Source organism: Homarus americanus, unplaced genomic scaffold (assembly GCF_018991925.1).
Source record: "Homarus americanus isolate GMGI-L3 unplaced genomic scaffold, GMGI_Hamer_2.0 scaffold14655, whole genome shotgun sequence".
In the NCBI taxonomy this organism is placed as follows: domain Eukaryota; kingdom Metazoa; phylum Arthropoda; class Malacostraca; order Decapoda; family Nephropidae; genus Homarus; species Homarus americanus.
This window is the reverse complement of record NW_024743793.1, coordinates 865,918-892,500: the sequence shown is the minus strand read 5'-3', so window position 1 is coordinate 892,500 and position 26,583 is coordinate 865,918. Positions and strand designations below refer to the sequence as shown.

Genomic DNA, 26,583 nt, shown 5'->3' with positions numbered 1-26,583 from the left:
AGAAGTGTAACTGATTAACGTTAATGAATGATAAAACCCGAGATTAAATTGCCTCCATTTTGTTACCGCCGGTGGAGGTAAAATAGTGTTTCTCGTGATTAAAATTACTGATGGTATACACACACACACACACACACACACACACACACACACACACACCACACACACACACTCCACCCCACCCCCATCCACACCCATTCAACCGCCCACTCACACACAGATCCCCCCAAAAAAAAATAAAATAAAATAAATAAATAATAAAATAAACTTTTTACCTGAAAAGATAAAATAAAATCGACTCAGCCAAAACACCTGGACCACCCTAACCTACGACTAAGGTACGGGTCTCCAGCAGGTAGTTAACGTCAGGTGTGCTGCAGGTGAGGCCAGGGACACGCTACACCCTGGGCAGACCTCTGAAGGGTTAACGGGCCAGGGAGTGTTTAAACCAATACAGCAAACAGTAAACATGTAATTATAAAAAACATATATAGACCTGCACACAAATAGTTCCTTTACACACACACACACACACACACACACACGCACACACGCACACACACACACACACACACACACACACACACACGAATTCTCTAAAACATTTTAACAGGTCCTCAGTGGTTGCCAAGTCGCACAATTACTGGCAATTTTCCGGGACGTTTATGAGGGAGGCAGGTCGTGGCGGGGACGGTAAGGTGTGTCTCTCACTCTCTCTCTCTCCCTATCTCTTACGGCAGTGTCTCTCTCCCTTTTACGGTAGTCTGTCTCTCTTTCCCTCCTACGGTAAGGTGTGTGTGTGTGTGTGTGTGTGTATCCTGCATTCTTCTCAATATTCTCTAGCATGTAAAAGAAATTAAATCAAAATTACTAAAATCGTTTTCAAATTATTAAAAAAACAAAAACAAAAACAAAATTACCATCACCAGCAGCTTCTCTGACCCTCCCCCTCCCTCCCTCATTCTCCACCATCCCCTCCCTCTTTTCCCCCTCACCACCCCCTCCTTCCTCCCCCTCACCTCTAAAGAAAGAAGAGAGATTACAAGGCCTAAAATTTACTCCCCAAAATTGGCCACCCAAATTGGCCCTCATCAGACTTCCTGTACGGGGCGAGGCGGGTGGGGGTGTGGCAAGGCGGGAGCGAGGCGGGGTGGGGTCAGGCAGGCAGGCAGCAGGGCGGGGTAGGGTCGAGGCAGGGCAGGGCGGGACGGAGCGGGGAGGAGCTGTGATGACGGTAGCCCACCACAATTACCAATTACAAGAAAATGAAAGTAAAATATGCAGTCCCATTATAGCGATTATCTTCCTCTCTGATCAAACGACGCGAGACCCGGGCAATCGAGGAGCGGGTTAAGTAGATTGGGAAGAGGAGGAGGAGGAAGAGGGAGAGGAAGAAGGGGAAGGAAGGGGGGAGAAGAGGAGGAAAAGAAGAGAGAGGGGGAGGAGGAGAAGAGGAGGAAGGAAAGAGTGAGAGAGTGGAGGAGAAGAGAGGGAGGGAACAGAGTGGTGGAGAATTGGAAGGGAAGAAAGTGGGGGAGAAGAGGAGGAAGAGAATATTGAGTGAGAAGGGAAAGAGAGAAGAGGTTAGGGGAGACGAGAGGATGACTGGAGGAGTGTGGGGAACAAAAGAGAAGAGAAGAGGAGGGGAGAGGAGAGGAGAGAAGAGGAGAAGAAGTGAGGAGAAACGAAGAAGAGAGTGGAGACAAAAGAGGAGGAGAGAGAGAGAGAGAGAGAGAGAGAGAGAGAGAGAGGAGTACTGCTTGGGGAGCCAGTCATTGCTGCCTCGGGATTATTTCATTAGACCAAGTTTTAAAAGTAAGAACCTTGTTAGCTGAGAATTTAAAAGCCTTACATCCAAGCTCAGCACTCACTTACTCTAAGTCGGCCACATCTGAGCTTGTGTTACGGTGGTAGTGGTGGTGATAGTGATAGTGGTAGCAGTAGTGATGGTGGTGGTGGTGGTGGTGGTGGTGGTGGTAATAGCAGTAGTGATGGTAGTAGTGATAATGGTAGTGGTGGTAGTGGTAGCAGTAGTGATGGTAGTAGTGATGGTGGTAGTGGTAGCAGTAGTGATGGTAGTAGTGATAATGGTAGTGGTGGTAGTGGTAGTGGTAATAATGACGATAGTGGTAATAGTGGTGGTGGTAGTGGTGGTAGCAGTAATTGATGATAGTGATAATGGTGGTGGTGGTAGTGGTAGCAGTGAGTGATGGTAGTAGTGATAGTGGTGGTGGTGGTGGTAATAATGACGGTGATGGTAATAGTGGTGGTGGTGGTGGTGGCAGTATTGATGGTGGTAGTGGTGGTAATAGTGGTGGTGGTAGTGGTGGTGGTAGTGGTGGTGATAGTGGTGGTGGTAGTGGTGGTGGTAGTGGTGGTGATAGTGGTGGTGGTAGTGGTGGCGGTAATGGCTGGTGATAATGGTGATGGAAGTGGTGATGGAGCCCTGCTATTTCTTCGCTGGGTAATTGTTAAGATCAGTATCGAGTTCATTTGCATTCTTACGTCCTCAAGGGGTTAAGTCATCGTACTCAAGGGGCTAAGTCATCGTACTCAAGGGGTTACGTCATCGTACTCAATGGGTTGTCATCGTACTCAAGGGGTTGTCATCGTACTTTAAGTCATCGTACTCAAGGGGCTAAGTCATCGTACTCAAGGGGTTACGTCATCGTACTCAATGGGTTGTCATCGTACTCAAGGGGTTGTCATCGTACTCAAGGGGTTAAGTCCATATTCAATGGGTTGTCATTATACTCAAGATGCTAAATTATAGTATTAAAGGGGTTAATTTTTAATAATCAAAGGGTTAAATCATCATCCTCAAAGGGATAAATCAGCATTTTCAAAGGGTTAATCCATTATCTCAAAGGGTTAAATCATCATCCTTAAAGGGTTAAATCATCCTCCTCAAAGGGTTAAATCTTCAAACTGAATGGATTAAATATTCACACCCAAGGGGCTAAATCATGATACTCAGGGGGTTAAATCCTCATAATGAAGGGGTTAAACACCAGGTTTTCCCAGGAGTGTGTTGCTATCCTCGCCCCGGGCATCAAGCCAAGACGTGTTTTGCACCAAGTTTCCTCGTCGTCAGAGCTCGACTTTACTCGTTCCCAACAAACTCTCACCATTAATGCAGATATCAAATTAAATTTTTGATACCTGCAGAGTGGAGCCTCGTGCGCCACCTCTTAGAACTTGAAGTAAACAATTGTCTTACATATTTAGGTAATAAAAACACCTTTTATGCGTCACACTAACAACTGCTTCACATATTAAGACAATGAGACACATTTTATGAGTCATATTAACAACTGATTCACATAATAAGACAATGAAACACCTCATAAGAATTAAACAACTGTCGCGTATAATTACTCAAAAAGCGCTGCATCATCATGACTCGCATATATTAGTCATTATTACCTCGTGTTGTAGTTAAGGTTAATAAGGGAACATTCACGGACAAGTAATTACCGAGTTTGTAAAGATCTGATCCCGTTAAGAGATACTGTAGCTAAGGTGCTTTCTAGAATCTGTTTCCGCGCGCGCGCACGTGTGTGTGTGTGTGTGTGTGTGTGTGTGTGTGTGTGTTAAACAGGTGGTAGAGTATTACCGTCTGTGTGAGTATAAAACAGTTGGTGAACACAGACAGATAGAAGAGACAGACCACACACACACACACACACACACACACACACACGAAAAAGCCGGTGAGAAGAGGTAGAGATTGTAGGCGTGACATACAAGAACAATGGCAGGCAGCGTTGTTCAGGCCGGGGTGGAGGGCCACTTGGCAATGCAATATCCGAGCTTCTAGTCTGGAAGGAGATAATCTTTTACGGTCGGCTTCGGGCTCACACTCCCACTAAACCGCACAATACCGCTCCACTACTACCACTCCCCCGCTCAAATCCACACGAGTAGAAAAAAAATGGAAATAAAATATAAAGCGTGGAAAGAAAAATGGTGATAAGGTCAAGCGCACCTGTGTACCAGCAATATCCAGCTCGAAAAATCTATAAAATACAAACACATATCCAGCGGGCGAGCGTCGTAGTAGTGTAGAAGAGGACGGGTTGGCCAGGGGGAGGGTACGGGGAGGGGGGACATATTTATTACTACGCACACAGGTCGCCGACGTGGGCCACCGCGGGTCCTGGCGACGGCCTCCCGCCTCCACATGGGTTCTGGCCCATCTGTCAAAGCCGCACCATAAAGATGTGCTTCCTGGAGCCCAAATGTGGGGTCTGAAAGGAGTGAATAGAGCCGAGAATTAACAGTGGATAGCGCATGTGTGTTTACCACCAGCACCACCACCACCAGCCTCACCAATATTCATCCGCTCTCGCCCCCAGTGGGTGATGCCCCTCGTGCCCTTACCTGCCCCCTCCACCACCTGCCCTGCCACGCTCACCAACCACCGCTCCTTATTACTTCCCCAGACGCTAAGGAACTCATTCTTGGCTCGTTCAATGAACTACGAGTAAGTAATTGGACATGAACGAAAGAGGTGGAGGTGAACGAAACAAAGTGGCGTCCCACCCAGCGCATGCAGATGACGGCCGGAAGGGACCTGATGCCGTCGGGAGAATTTTAATACACAACACTTTGTTTGTCATTTGGTCGTCTCAAAGTTTGGTTAAGGAGGCTGACTACGGCCGATCCCCGGAAGGTGTTACAGAGGTGAGGGGTGAGGTAGGCGAGGGGTGAGGGGGAGGGAGGGAGGGACAGTCAGGTGTGGTCTCCAGTGGGCGTATTTCCATAAAAAGCCGTACTGGACTCAGCCCCTCCCTCGCCTCACTCTATCGATCTCCAGCTCTTTAAACTCGGCTGTTTCCCCACACCTCCCTCATCCTCTCCTCCTCCACACCCACCCCACCCATCCATCTCTCACCACACCCACCCCACCCATCACTCACCACACCCACCTCACCCATCCATCTCTCACCACACCCACCTCACCCATCCACCTCACTCACACCCACCTCACCCATCCATCTCTCACTCACACCCACCCACTCATCCATCTCACCACACCCACCTCACCCATCCATCTCTCTCACCCACCTCACCCATCCACACTCCCATCTCACCATCATCACACCCACCTCACCCATCCATCTCCATCTCACCCATCCATCACCACACACCCACCCCACCCATCCACTCCATCTCACCCATCCATCTCTCACTCACCCATCCATCTCACCCATCATCTCACACCCACCTCACCCAACCATCTCTCACCACACCCACCTCACCCATCCATCTCTCCACACACCCACCTCACCATCCATCTCACTCACACCTCACCATCCATCTCACACCTCTCACATCCATCTCCATCTCCCATCCATCTCTCCACACATCCATCTCCATCCACCTCCCATCCACCCTCACCTCACCCATCCATCTCTCCATCTCATCCATCTCTCATCTCTCACCCACCCACACACCCATCCATCTCATCCACTCACCTCACCCCCATCTCACCCATCCATCTCACTCATCCATCACCCATCCATCCATCTCTCACTCACACACCCACCTCACCCATCCACCCTCACCACACCCATCCATCTCTCACTCACACACCCATCTCACCCATCCATCTCTCTCACTCACACCCACCTCACTCATCCATCTCACCCATCCATCCATCTCCTCACACCCACCTCACATCACCTCATCTCACCCATCACCCATCCATCTCTCACTCACACACCCACTCTCACCCATCCATCTCTCACCCACTCCACCTCTCACTCTGACTGCTCCCTCATGACCTCTCTCACTGCTCCCTCATGACCTCTCTCACTGCTCCCTCATGACCTCTCTCTCTCCTGCTCCCTCATGACCTCTCTGCTCCCTCATGCTCTCTCTGCTCCCTCACCTGCTCCCTCATGACTCTCTCACTGCTCCCTCATGACCTCCTGCTCCCTCTGCTCCCTCATGACTCTCTCTCTCACTGCTCCCTCATGACCTCTCTCTCCCTCATGACCTCTCTCACTCTGCCCTCTCTCTCTCCTGCTCCTCATGACCTCTCCTGCCCTCATGACCTCTCTCACTGCTCCCTCATGATTATCTTCTCCCTTACTCATGACTCATTTATTAATTCTACTACTAAAATATTAATAGTGAAAACATTATTACGGTACTATTACTACTACTACTACTACTACTACTACTACTACGACTAATAATAATAATATAAAAAAACACAATAATAATAATAATAATTAGAACACATCCCATAACACAAACACTCTTTAACAAACCAAACAAACAAACAAGTCCGTTAAAACACAATACTAAAACAATCAAAACAAACACAATATCAAAACAACCCAAACAAACCAAACAAACAACACTAAAACAATCAAACCAAACACACAACAAAACAATCAAAACAACCAAACAAACAATCTCCCAAAAGCTTTACAGAAAAAACATAAAGAAAACTCCAGTTCTCATTAAAACAACTAAAACACTTTATAGTCACAATGAAAACTTTAGCTAATTAAAAACTTCCAAGATGGCCGAGTGGAACCTTAATTTGTCTCCTTATGTAGTTTGTTAGGTGGTTAAGTGGGTGGTTGGGTTATTAAGTGGGTGGTTGGGTTGTTAAGAGGGTGGTTGGGTTGTTAAGAGGGTGGTTGGGTTGTTAAGAGGGTGGTTGGGTTGTTAAGAGGGTGGTTGGGTTGTTAAGAGGGTGGTTGGGTTGTTAAGAGGGTGGTTGGGTTGTTAAGAGGGTGGTTGGGTTGTTAAGTAGGTGGTTGGGTTGTTAAGTAGGTGGTTGGGTTGTTAAGTAGGTGGTTGGGTTGTTAAGTAGGTAGTTGGGTTGTTAATTGGGTGGTTGGGCTGTTTAGTAGGTGGTTGGGTTGTGAAGTAGGTAGTTGGGTTGTTAAGTCGGTGGTTGGGTTAAGTGGGTGGTTGGGATGTTAAGTGGATGGTTGGGTTGTTGTGGGTTTGTTAAGTGGGTGGTTGGGTTTGTTAAGTGGGTGGTTGCGTTTGTTAAGAGGGTGGTTAGGTTTGTTAAGAGGGTGGTTGGGTTGTTAAGTAGGTAGGTGAGTTATGTGGATGGATAGGCTGTCAAGTAGGTGGTTGGGTGGTTAAGTAGGTATTTGGGATGTTAAGTAGGTGGTTGGGTTGTTCAGTGGGTGGTTAGGCTGTTAAGTAGGTGGTTGGGTTAAGTAAGTGATTGGGTTGTTAAGTAGGTAGTTGGGTTGTTAAGTAGGTGGTTGGGTTGTTAAGTAGGTAGTTGGGTTGTTAAGTAGGTAGTTGGGCTGCTAAATAGTTACAAGAATAAGTGGGCAGTTTGTGAGTCAGATGGTTTAACAGGATGGCCCCGTCGGGTTGTAAGACGCTTGATGAGTTAATTAGCTACATTAGGACTCTGTAATGTACTTTGAATTACTGGCGGTAGATAAAAGTGTTAAAGACCCCCAGAGTGTAGTGTTAAAGACCCCTAGAGTGTAGTGTTAAAGACCCCCAGAGTGTAGTGTTAAAGACCCCCAGAGTGTAGTGTTAAAGACCCCCCAGAGTGTAGTGTTAAAGACCCCCCCAGAGTGTAGTGTTAAAGACCCCCAGAGTGTAGTGTTAAAGACCCCCAGAGTGTAGTGTTAAAGACCCCCACGTTAACTATTACTTGTAAGGGGGTAGGGGGCGTGTAAGTTGGGGTAAAACAATAAAATATGCATAAAAAACCCACTGAGACTCTACCTTAACTAGATACGTTCACTTACATCAATCAGGAGACAACTAAAATATTTACGTGTTCATTATGACTCTTAACTGGTACTAAGTGAACATATCTAGTCGGTGTGATTTTAATGCTATTTTTTGTACTATTTTTTCTGTATTTTACCTTGAGACAAAACGTAAGACAAATTCTTATATCTTGCCTTCGAAGTAATTTTTATCCTAGAACCTTTTAAAATACAATTAATTTCCTATATATATTTAACCCCTTCACCTGTCGTGCCCAAGGGGTTAATTAGTTTTGTTTTTCTGTAGTTAATTAAAGTTAAATAATGCCTTACGTTTTGTAGAGTGCCATTACATTTCATGTAGATTTTTTCTTGTATTTTTGCAAAAGTTAAAACAAGTTAATAATTACTTTGATCACAATTGTTTTATTTTTCTTATTCATTTACTCAGTTAAATTACGTTCTGTCTTTTTTTTAAATAAAATGAAGTTACAGTATATCAAGTTGGAAGTGTTCTAACTGCCAAAACAAACTTAAGTTTTCTATATAAAATCGAGTTCCAAAAAAATAAATAAATAAATAAAGGCGATAAAATAAAATAAAAGCCATAAAAATAATTTAAAATAAAAACAAAAGTAATATAAATTAAAAACAATAAAAATAATATAAAAACACCAAAATAATATAAAATAAAACAAAAGCATTAAAGTAAAAGTCCACCTAAACTATTTTTCCTTAAATTTAACAAAAGCCAAATAACACCAACTAATAGTTTACGTTAAAAGGAAATTTGGGGAGGAAACTCATTTACCTGCACGTCATAGTAGTATTATTCCTGCCAGCAAGACTCTCCTAAAGTTTTGATACGTCCAACACACACACACACACACACACACACACACACCAGAAGGCAAAGTCCTACACAAAAGTCATTTACACAAAAGCAAAATTAATAGTACTAATGCATTTCTTCTCAAGTTTTAAACACACAATATTAAGATCTTTCCTCAAGTCTTACAACCAACTTATATAACACACTATAACGCTATATTTAATGAAGAAATACCTAGTTATAATCCACCAACACTAACCAATTACTGTTATTATTGTTATTATTTTTATTGTTATTGTTATTATTGTTATTATTAATGTTATTCTTACTGTTATTATTATTATTATTATTATTGTTATTATTATCATCACTGTTATTATTGTTATTATTATTATGGTCTTGTAACATCAGATTAAGTTCCCTCACCAACTTATGTTACAACCCAATAACACCTTGTAGTAATAACATAACATAAACATTTATATAGTTAATAACACTGTAGTACTATAACATAACTCTGAGGTTCCGTCGTATATAACGAAATAAGAACATTTTTAGAACATAACACCGAGTTCCTTTCCCAATTTATATAACGAACTAATAACATTTTATAACACTTGAGACAGTCCCCCCCAGAACAAGTATTCTCGAGAGAAAATTTAACACACTTCCTTTCTCTGTTCCCATTCCAATTCCAGCGTCTTCTGCACTTCATTCAATTAAATTCCCATTCCCACTCTCTCAGCTGTTCCCTGTCTAATGAGTTCATAGCCACATGTTCCCTTCCCACTCAATTCTGGTCAGGTCTTAACTAGGCCAAGTTATACGCTTAGCTTTGTCTTGTTGGGGGGAGGGAGGGAGGGGAAGGAGAGGGTAGGGGAAGGGGAGGGAAGGGAGAGAGGAGAGGAAGGGGAGGGGAAAAGGGAGAGGGAGGGTAGGGTGGGTATATGTGTGTGTGTGTGTGTGTGTGTGTTTCTGGTGGGGATGTGTTGTGTGTGTGTGTGTGTTTTGGTGGGGGATGTGGGGTTGTGTGTGTGTGTGTGTGTGTGAATGTTATACATAAGTCTATCTGTATGTATGTGTGTGGACAGAGTGTGTGTGTATGTTTATGCATGTGCGTGTCATTTTATCTGCTGGACTGTATATACGTGCGTGTGTAAGTAATGTACGAATTTGCAAGTGTGTTTTGACAAGTACATGTAAGTATACCTGTATAAAAAGAACACACACACACACACGCTAATTTGAGCTCTTACTTACAGACAGACAGACACGGTGGTACAACCTTCGCTGATTGGTTCTTTCTATCAAGCCGTCCTCAAATCACATTATTCCTTTTCTTATGTTACATTTTAAATAATATTAATTTTGATTGGCTAGAAGGAGAGGGCCTAGTCTGACACCACGATAGATGAGAACTAATCAACCAATCAATTCACGCCATTCCCACAAACGCGTGGAGTCTAACCAAGTCACCCCCCCAGCAAAGGTAAATCAGTACAGGTAAGTGGCAAGTCAGTGGCCAGGCATTTGCATTAAAAAACCACCAACACGCTATTATACATCATATGCTGTACTATCAGTGCACTTTGCACACAACACAACACACTTCCAAGACGAGCATTTACTTACACTTTTATTACCCCCCTTCAACTCCCCCACCCTCCAAAAACCAGACAAACATGCAACTTTGAATACGTCTTAACCTCTTGAGTACGATGAGCAGTTCCCTTGAGTACGATGATATTGTATTCGAATGGTTGCGCCGTTATGCTCAAATGGTTTATGCCATCGTACTCAAGGGGGACAAGACATCGTACTCAAAGGGTCAAGACATCGTACTCATGGGGTTAAACCATCATACGCAATGGGCCAAAACATAGTACTCAAGGGGTCAAATATCGTACTCAAAGGGTCAAAACATCGTACTCAAAAGGTCAGATTATCGTACTCAAAGGGTCAAGACATAATACTCAAAGGGTTAAACCATCGTACTCAAGGGATCAAAACATCGTACCAAAGGGATCAAAACATCGTATACTCAAGGACAAAACATCGTACTCAAGGGGTCAAATATCGTACTCAAAAGGACAAAGTCGTGATTCTGACATTCTCTACCCGGTGCTATCAAGTTCTGGTCGCTGTAAAGTAACGTATAAATATGTAATGTTAAAAATGTGACTCCAAGTGACTTTCGTGCAATAAGTAAAGGCTAGAGGATCACTATTGATATTTTAACAGGAGAAAGAAGATAGTTATTTCAACCTAACCTAACCCAACCAAACCCACAGCAACCAAACCTAACCCAACCAAGCCCACAGGAGGAAGAGGATAGTTATTTCAACCTAGCCTAACCCAACCAAGCCCAACAGAATCAACCTGACTGACTAGCTCAACCATATTGACTAGAACAACCAAATCTGACTAGAACAACCAAATCTGACTAACCCAACCAAATCTGACGAACCCAACCAAATCTGACTAGAACAACCAAATGTGTCGGGGTTTAAATCACATACAGATACGGTATTATCATGTTAGCATATAAACACTCGCATCCTATCCCGTCTCTTAACTCTCCTTATACTATCCTGATATAGTTCCCCCCCCCATTCATTAATTATCCTGTCCTGTTATTATCCTGTCATGCCTCTGGGCTGGGTATAAATAATGACAGGACGTGAAAGGCTGACCTAGGCCAGGCCGAACATAAACAGAGATACACACACAAAACACACACAAATACAAACACACACAAACAATCACACACACACACACACACACACATTTATTACACTTACACACACTTAACTGTCACAAATACGATTACAATCACACACACACACACACACACACAGGTAGGCTCTTGCCACACCTGGATAATAACGCTTTCATATACGTCACCGTATAGAAGGTGTTGACACGGGGGCTCAAGGGTGATGTATCATACTTTTGGTGACGCGGGAGGGGGGGGGAAGGGGGAGGAGAAGGGGGAGGGGAAAGGGGGGAAGGAGGGAAGGAGGGAGGGGTTCGTGCCGTGTGACAAAAAGAGTAAGTCAACACACTTGGATGACAGCAATCTACCGACCTATACGAATATCCCTACTCTCTCTCTCTACACCACGTTTGGGCTGTGTCATTGTGTGCGTTGTTACGTGTGTCTTTCTGTCTACCACTCAACTACCCTTTCAGTACACACACACACACTGTTTATATACACATCTCAGCTTCTCCTCAACACGTAAATAATAATAATAACAATAATAATAAACCACTTGTTGCTTCACCATTTCCCTGTTAAAAACTTGAATAACTCCCCCTCCTCCTTCCCCCACCCCCCCACCCTCCCTCACCCGTTGTCTCCATTCTATCAAGGAGGCGGATATTACGGTTCCAAAATCTCCGGGATGAGGTTCGAATCCCTGGCTATTTTACCAAAACAACTGAGCATCAATCTTTTCTCTCGACTGTACTCCTGAGGCTGGCCAAGACGACCTGAGACTCCTCTTCCCTCAACACCCACACGAGAATTGGGTTACAGGGGGGAGGGGGGAGGGGAGGGGGAGGGGGATTTTGAAGTGGTTATAGTGGAGTATTTTAACAATAGTATTTCTAAGGCTGTATTTTATTATTCGTGTTATTTTTACGTCTTGGAAAAAAAAAGTGTTTTTAATATTTTATAAAGAACTTGATTGGAAATATTAAAATAAACTCGTAAATAAATTCTTTGTGGATGATGCTAACCTCTTGAGTAAGTTAATCACCTGAGTACAATGATTTAATCCTTATGAGTACTATGATCAATTAATCCCTTGAGTACATAGATATTACAACAGGTACATACGCACGCATACACAGACACACACACACACACACACACACTGTACAGCCCTGTAAATGTATTGAACGCATATCATTACGTCTAAATCACATGTAAGTTTGTATATTTTTAGCCACCAGCTGCAACTCTATTAATAAACCCTTTATTATTATTATTATTATTATTATCATTATTATTATTATTACACACACACACTACACCCAGCCACCCCCACACACACATAAACACTTACATTACTACACACACAGTACAGTATACTCACCACCCTCCACCTCACACTACACCCACCCACCCACAACTCCCCCTCTCTCTTACACACACACACACACACCTGAACGTCACAATGAAAATTTAAACATTATGGGTCCACCAAAAAAGAGAGAGAGAGAGAGAGAGAGAGAGAGAGAGAGAGAGAGAGAGAGAGAGTTAGTTTACGGCCCCACAGAGCATTAAAAGTCTCCTTCTCTCCGTCAACGTCTTACTTAATAGCCTCAGCGTCTTCAAGATGCCCCCCCCCCCAGGATTACTTAAATGGCCACACTCAAATAATATCTTAATCCCTGAAGAACGTTGCCTTTCTGACTTAGTTAAATGGTCTTAATCTCTCTAATGGAACACCTCTTGAGTTACTTAAATGGCCCTGACTCCTTTAATGGTGAGTTACTTAAAAGACCTGACTCCTTTAATGGTGCTTCTATGAGTTACTTAAATGGCCCTGACTCCTTTAATGGTGAGTTACTTAAAGGGTCTGACTCCTTTAATGGTGAGTTACTTAAAAGACCTGACTCCTTTAATGGTGCTTCTATGAGTTACTTAAATGGCCTCACTCCTTTAATAGTGAGTGACTTAAATCACCTCAATCATTTAAGTACTTTCACCCTGACTTACTTAAAGGACCATACTTCTATTGTCTCTTAATAATTGCAAACAATATTTCTTACTTAAATAGCTCACTTATAAAGGTCACCTCTCTGAGTTACTTAAATGGTCTACGTTCCTTTTAAGTACGCTGCCTCCCCCCTCCCCCGACTTACTTAAATGACTCACTTAAAAACATAAAAGTAAACAAAGAGACATACCAGATGAACGATAATTATAAACAAAGGAGACGATAGATATACGATAGGATAATGAACGGTGTGTAAATAAGTGTTAATGGTATAATAGCGGAGAATAAACAAGACATGAAAGAAAGAAAGAAAGAAAGAAAGAAAGAAAGAAAGAAAGACAGAGAGAGAGAGGAAGGAAGAAAGAAAGAGAAAAAAGGCAGAGGTACAGAGAAAAGGAGAAAAGGAGAGAGGGAGAGAGAGAGAGAGAGAGAGAGAGAGAGAGAGAGAGAGAGAGAGCTACCGTGTGTAAAGGTTTTCCTACTCAATGTAAAAGTCTCGTTCAGTCATCTCGCAACTCTTCACCTGCGGGTCACCTGTGTTTTATTATTCAAAGGTCATCCGGGGTCACAGGTCATCCTACTCCAGACCGGAAGTCGAGCGGGTTACAATGAAAGGTGTGTCGGGGCTCTCTCTCTCTCTCTCTCTCTCTTGTTACATGCGGGGTAACCACTATGTTCCTTACCCAGCCCCGCCCCGCCCCGCCCCCTATCCCTCCACATTCTGCACCCCCCCCACCCTGCAACACTCCTCCGGTACCCACTAACCCTGCCCTCCAACATACCCTCCCAGACCCCTGCCCCCCTGCCCCCCCCAGACAGACGCCATTGAGCCCATAAACAGTACAATAGTTAATTAGAACATTCCACTGCTTCCTCGTCATAAGGGTAATGTTCTAATTTCACTGTACGGTATTTCGACTCTCCACCCTAACCTAACCTAAATTAACCTAACCAAACCAAACCTAACCTAACCAAACCTAAACTAACCTAACCTAATCTAACCAAACCTAATCTAACCAAACCTAATCTAACCAAATCAAACCTAACCAAACCTAATCTAACCAAACCTAACCTAGTACTTACCCTTCCCTAGTTCCGTAACCTAGCCTAGCCTAACGTACCCTAACCAAACCAAACCTAAGATAACCTAGCCAAACCTAACCTAGCCACAGAAAATCGTTGCAGGGGGTGGTACAGGTGTTGCAGGGGGTGGTGGTGTAGGTGTTGTGAGGGGGTGGTGGTGTAGGTGTTGCAGGGGGTGGTGTGGGTGTAGGTGTTGCAGGGGGTGGTGGGGTGTAGGGTGTTGCAGGGGTGGGTGGTGGTGTTGTAGGTGTGGTGGGTGTAGGGTGCGTGGGGTGGTGGTGTAGGGTGTGGTGGTGTAGGTGTTGCAGGGGGTGGTTAAGTAGGTCATTACACCAGTCGACAAACCCTCCTGCCAGGTGTAAAAGCCACACCCACAAGCACACCTTAATCGGCTCCTTACCTGTCCCTTGATTATTATACTGTTACTCAACCCTGAACACCTGAGCTTACCTACCTCCTTGAGAGAGAGAGAGAGAGAGAGAGAGAGAGGGGGTAACAGGAAGGAGTGTGGGGGGAGGGGGGAGAAAAGAGGGTAGAGGTGGCAGGAAAGGGAGGTGTGGAGGGAAGAGAAGTCAGGGAGAGGGGAGAGGACTAGGGGTAGGGGGGGGCTGGGAGAGGACTGGGAGGGTAGAGACTTGGGCTGAAGGAAATTGACCCTGTGTTGTTATGCTTCGGTTCAAAAGGTCAAGAGTCGCAGCTTACACACGCACACACACAGACTTTAAATTTAGGTTAATATACACCTAAAATTTCCTAAAAATCGGGTTGTTACATATACATTAAATTTGACTGTAAAAATACTTAAACATTTGACGTCACCATACTTAAAATTTTAAATTCTAAAAGCACTATTAGGTTCAGCTATACTTTAAATATACATCTAAATACACAGCATAATTTTAGGTGAATATGAACTTAAAATTTAGGTAACGATAATGTTTTATTTGTACGCTAAAAACTTATTAATATTGTAATGTATTTAGACTTGATTTAATCTCCTAAGACGTTTAATACTGTACCTTTAGTGAAATTCCAGAACCAATGATTTTAGTGAAGTTCTAAAAAAATAATAGTTTGATTTAAAGCTCTAGAACTTAAGCGAAATTCCAGAACTCTTTTAGGGACAAGGTCTTAAAAAAAAGTTCTTATTTAGGCCTACATATTTAACACCAGAACTTAAATGAAATCCTAGAACATTTTTAGAGGACAAATTCTTCAAAAAAAAGTTCTTATTTACTTATTTAACTCTAGAACTTAAGTGAAATACCAGAACAATTTTTAACACTATCTTCTAAATAAATAAATAAATACAAAATACAAAATAAAAAAGGTTCTATTTTTAGCCTGAAGCTGCAGAACTGTTGTCGTTACCATCACCAGCTTACAGTTTTATCTGCGGGGATCAACAACTTTAAAGATGTGTTCCAACCAGTGCCACAGTGCCAGAGTACCAGAGGGCCATGGTACAACAGTGTCAGAGTACCACAATACCAGAGGGCCATGGTACCAGAGCCACAGTGCCAGAGTACCAGAGGACCATAGTACCTTTGTGCCAGAGGGCCATAGTACCAAAGCCAGAGTACCACAGTGCCAGAGAGCCATAGTACCAGCCAATCACAGAGCAGGAATACGAAAAACCAGCCAATCTGAGAGCATTAATACGAAAAACCAACCAATCACAGAGTAGAAATACGAAAAACCAACCAATCAGAGTAGAAATACGAAAAACCAACCAATCTGAGAGCAGGAATACAAAAAACCAACCAATCACAGAGCAGGAATAAAAAAAACAGCCAATCAGAGAGCAGGGCTACGAAAAATAACCCATCACAATAGGAATATGAAACCCAACCAATATGTACATGTGTGTTATGTGTGTGTGTGTGTGTGTGTGTGTGTGTGTGTGTGTGTGTTTTAGTATGCTGTATAGTCCTGTATGAACCTGAAAACCCACATAGACAAAAATAGAAAGAAAAAGTAAATAAATAATAATAAATACTCAACTTTTCAACACAGCTCTCACTTCCTACGAATATACATAATAGATAAAATAAAAAATGAATAAAAGAGAAAAAGAATAAAGAGAGAGAGAGAGAGAGAGAGAGAGAGAGAGGTACTGCTCCCCCCCCCGACCCACATAAGTTAAAAAAATAATAATAAACGTAACGGTCATGGTGCCAACTGACTGACTGACTGACTGACCGACTGACTGTTCCCGTAATGGTGACAGTTTCATAGTTTTCCCTCACCTGAATATTCATAAGCAATAAAGACTAATTTCGCATCATCATCATCATCACAACCATAACCACCAACACCATAACCACCATCAACACCATAACCACCACCACATTCACCATCAACACCATAACCACCACCACTACCAACACCATCATAACCACCATCAACACCATAACCACCACCATCTCCATCACCACTACCACCACCACCATAACCATCACCATATCCACCACCATCAACACCATAACTACCACCACCACTACCAACACCATATCACTACCACCATCATCATCAACACCATAACCATCACCATATCCACCACCATCAACACCATAACTACCACCACCACTACCAACACCATCATAACCACCATCAACACCATAACCATCACCATATCCTTCACCACCACCACCACCATGACCCAGGAAGCTTTGATCGTTTACATTACAATAATTATTATCTCGTGCAAAAAAAAAAAGTCAACACAGGAATCAAAACAAAGACAAACAAACAAAAAATATGACAACACGAGGCCATATGAAATCTGCCATTGTTTTGGTTAGCTGGCAACTCTACCTTACCTCAGTTGCCATCTATAACTGGAGAGAATATAATGTTTGTTTTATTCACGATGTATGATGAGAAATGATGTTTTAGACACTGTATATGATGAGGAATGATGTTTTAGACACTGTATGATGTGGAATGATGTTTTAGACACTGTGTATGATGTGGAATGATGTTTTAGACACTGCGTATGATGAGAAGTGATGTTTAAGACACTGTTTATGATGAAAAGTGATGTTTTAGACATTGTGTATGATGAAGAATGATGTTTTAGACACTGTATGATGTGGAATGATGTTTTAGACACTGTGTATAATGAGAAATGATGTTTTCGACACTGTGTATGATGAGGAATCATGTTTTAGACGCTGTGTATAATGAGAAATGATGTTTTCGACACTGTGTATGATGTGGAATGATGTTTTAGACACTGCGTATGATGTGGAATGATGTTTTAGACACTGTATGATGTGGAATGATGTTTTAGACACTGTGTATGATGAAAAATTTGTTTTAGACATTATATATGATGAAGAATGATGTTTTAGATACTGTGTATGATGGGAATGATGTTTTAGACACTGTATGATGTGGATGATTTTTAGACACTGTAAGAATGATTTTAGACATGTTTATATGAGAAAAGTGATGTTTTAGACATTGTGTATGATGAAGAATGATGTTTTAGACACTGTATGATGTGGAATGATGTTTTAGACACTGTGTATAATGAAATGATGTTTTCGACACTGTGTATGATGAGGAATCATGTTTTAGACACTGTGTATAATGAGAAATGATGTTTCGACACTGTGTATGATGTGGAATGTTTTAGACACTGCGTATGATGTGGAATGATGTTTTAGACACTGTATGATGGGAATGATGTTTACACTGTATGATGAAAAATTTGTTTTAGACATTATATATGATGAAGAATGATGTTTTAGACACTGTGTATGATGGGAATGACAGAATATTACAATACCTTTCATCCCTAATGCAACAAAAAACTTCATAGGACAAAATAAAAAAAATCCTAACACTAAATTTCACAACTCGAATACAAATCGTACATTCTCAAATAATCTTAAAAAGGGGGTGAGTGAGAGGTGAGGGGGGACGGGGAGGCGAGGGATGAGGTGAAGAGGGGATGAGAGTTGAGGGATGAGGGGTGAAGGGGATGAAAGGTGTTGGGGGTTGGGGATGGGGGGATGAGAGGTGAGGGGGAGATGAGGGGCGTTGGGAGGACATCTTTATCCCTACCATAGTTATATACTTTTAAAACTCTTGACCTTAACAATAGCCCTAAAGACCCCTGACAGCATCTTTGTGGTACCCTGTATTCAAATCCCTCCCTCTCACCAACCCTCTCACCCCCAGAGACAAACTAGGATATTGTAAGTCTGTAAAAAAAAATAAAAAAAAGTCTTGGGAGTTTTGAGGAGGCTGTCAACACAGGTATGATAGCCTCTCATGGGTGTAGTCAGCAGCAACAGGGTGTAAAATGGTGTCGTGGAAAGATCTGGAGGTGTAGCTCTCTCTCTCTCTCTCTCTCTCTCTCTCTCTCTCTCTCTCTCTCTCTCGTGTATGAAGTGCGGTGGCAGAGAGAATACAACACTCGCCTCATTTCCCAAAGGCTACTGGTTCGATCCCGGAGCATCCCTAATCTAACCAGTGGTAATTAGATGGCCAAGTTTACAGTAGGGGAAGGTGTGGGATTTACAGTAGGGAAGTGAAGATGGCCAAGTTAGTAGGGGGCAGTGGTGTGAAGTTTACAGTAGGGGAAGTGAAGATGGGGATTTACAGTAGGGAAGTGAGTGTGCAGAAGTTTACAGTGAGAAGTGAAAGGTGGAGTTTACAGTAGAAGATGAAGATGGCCAAGTTTATGATGGGGAAGTGAAGATGGCCAAGTTTACAGTGAGAATTGAAGTGAAGATGGCAAGTTTACAGTAGGGGTGAAGTGAAGATGGCCATGATTTACAAAGTGAGAAGTGGCACGTTTACAGTAGAGTGAAGATGGCCAAGTTTACAGTAGGGGAAGTGAAGATGGGCAAGTTTACAGTGGGAAGTGAAGGTGGGATTTACAGTAGGAGATTGAAGTGAAGGTGCAGGATTTACAGTAGGGGAGATGAAGATGGCCAAGTTTACAGTACAACCTAAAAACAATAATAAATAAATAAACCCCTCTCCCCCAAAGTGTCATGTCATACGCTCACACCACCAACAGGAGTTTAAAAATAGCAGCTTTATTTGGGAGGGCAAAGTGTTGAGGTAGTGGAGACGGCGATGAATATGCATGATGACCTGACATAAAGGGACGGCTCCATTAACGCCATAACCACCACTCTTGCGACACAACAGCTGAGCCATGACACCCCCCCCCCTCCCCCACCACCAAAAAAAAGTTGTTGTCTATCTATCTGTCTAACTCTTACTCTACACACCAGCTACCCATCTACCTGTCTAACTCTACACACCTGCTACCTATCTGTCTAACTCTACACACCTGCTACCTTCTTAACTCTATACACCTGCTACCCATCTACCCTAACTCACACACCTGCCACCTGTAACTCTACACCTCTGCCATCTACCCTAACCCCTCTACCGCACACACCTGCCTATCTACCTGTCTAACTCACCACCTGCCTCTACCGTCTCTCTACACACCTATCTACCTGTCTAACTCTACACACCTGCTGCCTATCTACCTGTCTAACTCTACACACCTGCTGCCTATCTACCTGTCTAACTCTACACCCACGACCTGTCGGTTCAGCTACTAAAGCACAACCAGAAAGTGACGCAACACACCGCGATACTCTACGACAGACGTAAGTATCGACACACAACAACATTCAATGAACCGTGACAAGTGAAACAGGTAAAAATATAAGTAATTAATAGAGTCATTAGCCAAACTCAGTGTACAAGTAGTTCTCTTTAAATAATAATAATAATAATAATAATAATAATAATAATAATAATGATAATATAATGTGAACAGTAAATAACGATAAAAATAATAGCAAAATGTAATAGGAAAAAAATTGTAAAATATAATAGGAAAAATTTTAAAACAAATATGAACTAGCATCTTCTATTTCTCCACCATTTGCTCTCTCCCTCATTCCATTTCTCCACCCTTTGCTCTCTCCCTCATTCCATTTCTCCCTTAATTGTCCTCTCCCTTATTCCTGGTGATTTTCTCCCCTCCTTTATTCCCTTCTTCTCCTCCTAATTTAAAAGCCCCTTCAAGTTATTATCCTTCTCTATTTACCTTCTCCTTTCTCTCTCCCTTCACCTCTCTTCCTTTTCTTCTCTCCCTCCCTTTTCCTCTGTTCTTCCTTCCTTTTTTCCTCCTCTCTTCTTCCTTTCACCATTTTCTCCCCATCCATTACCCCCTCCTCTCTCCATCTAACCTCTTCGCCCCTTCCCTACTTTCAATCATCCCCACCCCTTATCTTCTCCCTCCTCCCTCCCTCCTCAACCCCACCACATTACTCCTCCTCCCCTTCCTCATCTCAAGTCAATCAGGTTGCATTCAGAGGTATCCGACGCAGGTGAAACAAGCGTCCAACACCAAGACATAATTTTCCTTTTTATCTTATTCTTCTTAATTCATGTTTATGTTTTTGTTGATTTTCTATTCACACACACACACACACACACACACACACACACACACACACACACACACACACACACACACACACACACACACACACACACACACACACACACCATTTACCCATTTATTCATCAGTGTAAGACGTCATATTTTCACTTTTCATTGTTATTTATTACGTCTATTCATTTCTATTCGTTCGATTTCAGCGTCTCACGAACATTCACATACTAGACACGTCGCTACCCTGGGTCATCCTCTCTCTCTACATGTGTGTGTGTGTGTGTCTGCCTCTTACTAGCTCTATCATTGGTTTGTTTATATTTTTTCATTAATGTTATTTAATTATTTATCTATTATTATTATTATTATTTTACCCTATCCTCCCCGCCCAACTGCACCCCATCCTCCCCACCTACCTGCACCCCATCCTCCCATCCACCTGCACCCCACCCTCCCCGCCCACCTGCACCACATCCTCCCCACACACCTGCACCACATCCTCCCCACCTACCTGCACCCCATCCTCCCCGCCCACCTGCACCCCATCCTCCCCACCTACCTGCACCCCATCCTCCCCATCCACCTGCACCCCATCCTCCCCACCCACCTGCACCCCATCCACCTGCACCACATCCCCACATACCTGCACCACATCCTCCCCACCCACTGCACCCCATCCTCCCCACCCACCTGCACCCCATCCCCCCCACCCACCTGCACCCCATCCTTCCCACACACCTGCACCACATCCTCCCCACACACCTGCACCCCATCCTCCCCACATACCTGCACCCCATCCCTACCCACCTGCACCTCCATCTCCACCCACCTGCACCCCATCCTCCCACCCCCACCTGCACCCCATCCTCTCCGACAACCTGCACCCTGGCCCGCCCGATCTGCACCCAGCCCGCCTGACCTGCGTGCTACATAAGGAAAAATCGATACATATTTTGCAAGCACTGCTGCTGATGAAGCTGGTCTCACTCCCCTCCCCTCTGCTCCCCTCACTCCTTCCCTCTGCCCTCACCTCTTCCCTCTGCCCTCACTCCTTCCCTCTACCCTCACTCCTCCCTCCTTCCCTCTGCCCTCACTCCTTCCCTCTGCCCCCCACTCCTTCCCCTCTGCCCCTCACTCCTTCCCCCCTACCCTCACCCTTCCCTCCCTCTGCCCTCTTTCCCTCATTCCTTCTTTCATGCCATCTCCTCCCTAACTTATACCCTCACTTCCCTTTCTCTCTCTCCCCTGGCTCTCCCCACCTCTCGCTTCTCCTCTCCCTCCCTAACTTTCCCTCTCTCTTTCTCTCTCGGCCTCTTACCACTTTCCTTCCTTCCCTCTCTCCTTCTCTACCCCCATCTTACTTCAGTGTTTTCCTTCTTACTCCATCCCAAACACCTTCCCTTCCTCCATCTATCTGACGACTCCTTTCCACCCACTCCCCACCTCTCTCTCCCTCAGCTCCCCCCATTACTCCTTACATCCCTTCTCTCCCACTCTCCCTCCACTATCTATCCGTCCTCTCTCCTACTACTCCCCCCTGCCTCTCACCTCGACATTCTGCCCTCCCTACCCCCACCCCTCCCTCCCCACTCTCCATCCGCCCCCTCCCACTCCCTCCCTCCCACACTCCATCCGTCCCTCCCCTCCATTACCCCCCTCTCTCTCACCACTACCACTGTCTTCAACCAACCCTCCTCTCCCCACTACTGCCCTCCTGCCCCTCTCTCTCTCTCTCTCCTCCCTCCCTCTCACTACCACCCTCCCGTCCCCTATCTACCCTTCCTCCCTCCACTACCGCCTCTCCCGCCCTCTCTCTACCCTCCCTCACTCTCACCCTCCTCACCTCCCCTGACAGCCGCTCCTGGTTCATCAAGCCAGACAGAGGTATATTTTATAGCAGTTATTACAGCCCAGACGTGCGCCTTCATATACTGTACTGCGGGTCCACACACACACACACACACACACACACACACACACACACACACACACACACACACACACACACACACACACACACACACCCTCCACCCCCAGACCTCTGCTAGTCGGGGGAAGCACATGCTACACACGTACACATACACCAAACACACACTACACTACGCACACATACACCAAAACACACACTCACTACACTACACTACACTACACTACACCAACACACACAATGTTCAATATTCAAGGAACATGAAAACCCCCAAAACCTTGCCTCCTGCCCCATAACCCATCACCCCTCCCTCCCACCTCCAAAAATTAACTCACTTACCCCCTGGCCCTCACACCTCCCGGCCCCCTCTCAGCACTGCCTCCCCACCCCATCATCTCTCTTTCCAACTCATCTAAGCCCCCTAGTAACAACAAAGGAAAACAACGAAAGTAACACAAAACAACGAACCAAGTAACAAAACAACGAACCAAATAACACGAAACGACGAACCAAGTAACACGAAACAATAACGAACCGAGTAACGCAACAATTACGTAACAGGCAAGACAACGAGAGAACTAACGAGACAATAACGAGAGAGAATTTCATGGTTGACTGTAATGGATGTTTAGACCTGGGACTCTGTAAAGTGAGAGGGTGTGGAGGGAGTAGGAGGGAGGGAGGGAGGAGGAGTAAGAGGAGGGAGGAGAGGGAGTATGGAGAGAAGGAGAAGTGTGGAGGAGGAGGAGGAGGGAGGAGGAGGAGGAGGAAAGATGAAAGAAGTAAGAGGGCTAGAAAGGAAGAATCAAAGAGAGAGAGGAAGAAGAGAGAGGAGAGAAGGAAGGGAAGGAGAGAAAGACAGGAAGAGGGAAGGAGAAGGGAAGGAGGAAGGAGAGAGATGAAGGAAAGAGGAAAGGTAGACAAACAACATGAGAAGAGAGGGTAAGAGGGAGAGAAGGAAGAGGAGGGAGGGAGGGATAAGGGAGGAGAGGGAGGATAAAAACTTTAGGTACTGGTTAGAGTTCACGGTTCATTGGTACCATTATGGGTTCCTGGGGGTACAATTGGAGTTCCTGAGTACCACTGGCGTTCAATGTGGTTTCGAATACCAATGGAGTTTACGGCCCACATTCCAGCATCTACTTGTGGGTTTTTGCATATGATTGGTTTCATAACTAGTGAACGCTGGTGTAACGTGAACGCTGGTGTGTAACTATGAACGCTGGTGTATAACTAGTGAACGTTGTGTATAACTAGTGAACGCTGGTATAACTAGTGAACGCTGGTGTATAACTAGTGAACGCTGTGTATAACTGTGAATTGTGTATAACTAGTGAACGTTGTGTATAACTAGTGAACTGTGTATAACTAGTGAACGCTGGTGTATAACTATGAACGCTGCAGTGTATAACTAGTAACGCTGTGTATAACTAGTGAACGCTGCAGTATAAACTAGTGAACGCTGGTGTGTATAACTAGTGAACGCTGGTGTGTATAACTCGTGAACGCTGGTGTGTATAACTAGTGAACGCTGGTGTGTATAACTAGTGAACGCTGGTGTGTATAACTAGTGAACGCTGGTGTGTATAACTAGTGAACGCAACGCTTCTTTAATAACTAGTAAATGCTGCTTCACATCATCAAATACGTAGTAAAATTAACAAAAACTCAATTAGAAAAAAGTAAATTGACATAACATACACTCAGGCAATCCTCCCTTACCTACCGAACCTTCAAGTATACGTCGCCAGATATTGACAAATGCGTCCACGTAATTTTGCTCGCTACTGTACAAGCTGATATCCTGTGTGTGTGTGTGTGTGTGTGTGTGTGTGTGTGTGTGTTTTTAAGACATTGGGAAACGATAGCAACAAATTAGGGTCTTTTTTTGTGATTGCTTGAAACCTTCGTGTTCAGTGTAGGTTTATAGAGAGACTTTATGCGTGTGTGTGAGAGAGAGAGACAAGAGAGATAAACTGTCTCCCTCCTTCCAGTCTTGTCACTTTTTACACACAGCCCCATCTATTTTTACACACACCGCAAACCCTCATCACACTCCAGCCAGAAATTCCTTGATGATGGCATGAATTGTGACGTTTATGATAGAGAGAGAGAATGTTCACCCCACGACCCCACAGAATTCCTCCTTCACCCTCCAGCACTATCCCTTTTCCCCCTCTCATCAACCCCTTTCCTCCCTCTCATCAACCTCTTCCTTCCTTCCTTCTTTTCCTCTCCCCCTCATCATTATCTTCCCTCCCTTCCCTCTCGTCCCAACCCCTTTCTCCCTCCCCCCTCCTTCAAACCATCTTCCCTCCTCCTTCCCTCTCCTTCCCCCCATCAATGTGAGACACACACACACACACACACACACAGCCAGACCTTTAATATCACATACTATCGCTTTCTTAAGAATACATGAATAGGTAATTGGAAGGGGGAGCGAGAACTGACCACTGGCTGTATTAAGACGCACAATAAAAACATACCTCTTACACTACCAACTGTTTCCGTCAGGTCAGTAAGGCAGGAGGAGAGGTAAGCTATATAGTATAACCAAGTTAATTATGTTGATTAATACAGAGTTAATTATTTACCTATACCAGAGAAGGCAAGAGAGGTGAGCTAATTAAATATATCCAGAATAATTATATAAATTAAAATATAAACTCTATTTCAGATATAGCAGAAGAATATATTTCCATGTGGTAAAAATAGTCTATTGTAAGAATGTATATTGGCGAAATAGATCAAAATATAGCCAAAAATATTTCTCCGCTATAACACAATCGGGGGATAGATTCATATTGTATAGACGCTTTGGTTATAACGTTGGCTATAAATATTGAGTGTTCTTTTTATATTATTAACTCTCTCTCTCTCTCTCTCTCTCTCTCTCTCTAGCATCATCACCAACACCATCTTCATCACCATCACCAACACCATCTTCATCACCATCTCCAACACCATCCTCATCATCATCTCCAACACCAACAACAATAAAATCATTCTCCTTCACTTAAAATTATTTCCCCCATCACCATCACCACTAACACCATAATTAATATCTGCACTATAACCATGAGCACTACCACCACATTGCCATCACCACATTCACCAACAATATTCCACCACCATCATCATCGTTATTACCACCACCAACAATCGCCACCAAAAACTATTAAAGAAAGAAAGAAAGAAAGAAAGAAAGGCGCAACAAGACCCCCAAAGCACAAGTAGCGCCATAATCCTCAGTAACTGGCACAAACATCTGGGATACTGCTATTGGTGCCATTAATAAACACGAAGGCACTACTCCCGGCCCAATGTTATTGTCGTGGTCATAGTGAAGAGTGCCAACTGTCCCACTTGCCTGCTACTTGTACCATAACGGCGGCAACTTTTATAAGGTTCTCATGATCACCGACCGCTACTGGTGCCGTGTGTGTGTCAGGGGGAGGGGTGGGGTGTCTCTGGGGGGGAATCGTCTGTGAGGATATGTCTGGGGACTCTGCACTACACAAAACCTACTACCACACACCTATCACCACCACCACCCTTCAATACCTACTACCACACACCTGTCATCCTACCACACTTCCTGGGTCATTAGCCACAGTAAGCCACCTTAGGTACTCCCGGCCTGGCAACACCACAGTATTGTCAGGCAGAAGTAAACAAAGGGGCAGCAGCAGCAGATAGAGAAACGACTCCCGGATCAAAGGCTCACGAACGGTAAATGCGTGTTGGTGTGGCATCCATCACCCCCGCGGCTCCAATTTTCGTTCTAATTTACGATGGCGTTGTTTTTAGGGGGGCGAGGGGGGAATGGGGGAGTTAGGTGAGGGGGAGGGAAA

At 44.1% G+C, this 26,583-nt stretch overlaps 1 protein-coding gene across 8 annotated transcripts in view; it reads right to left on the bottom strand.

The window, feature by feature from the left end:
- LOC121877532 (Down syndrome cell adhesion molecule-like protein Dscam2) overlaps nt 1-26,583 on the bottom strand; it is a 223,190-nt gene that overhangs the window by 179,135 nt on the left and 17,472 nt on the right. The window contains exon 1 of one of the 8 annotated variants that reach the window (XM_042383304.1): nt 4,130-4,225. The exons of the other annotated variants lie outside the window; for them this stretch is intronic. The gene's annotated coding sequence lies outside the window, so the exon portion shown is untranslated. Of the gene's footprint in view, nt 1-4,129; nt 4,226-26,583 lie in introns of those variants that run through there. 8 annotated transcript variants of the gene reach the window in all.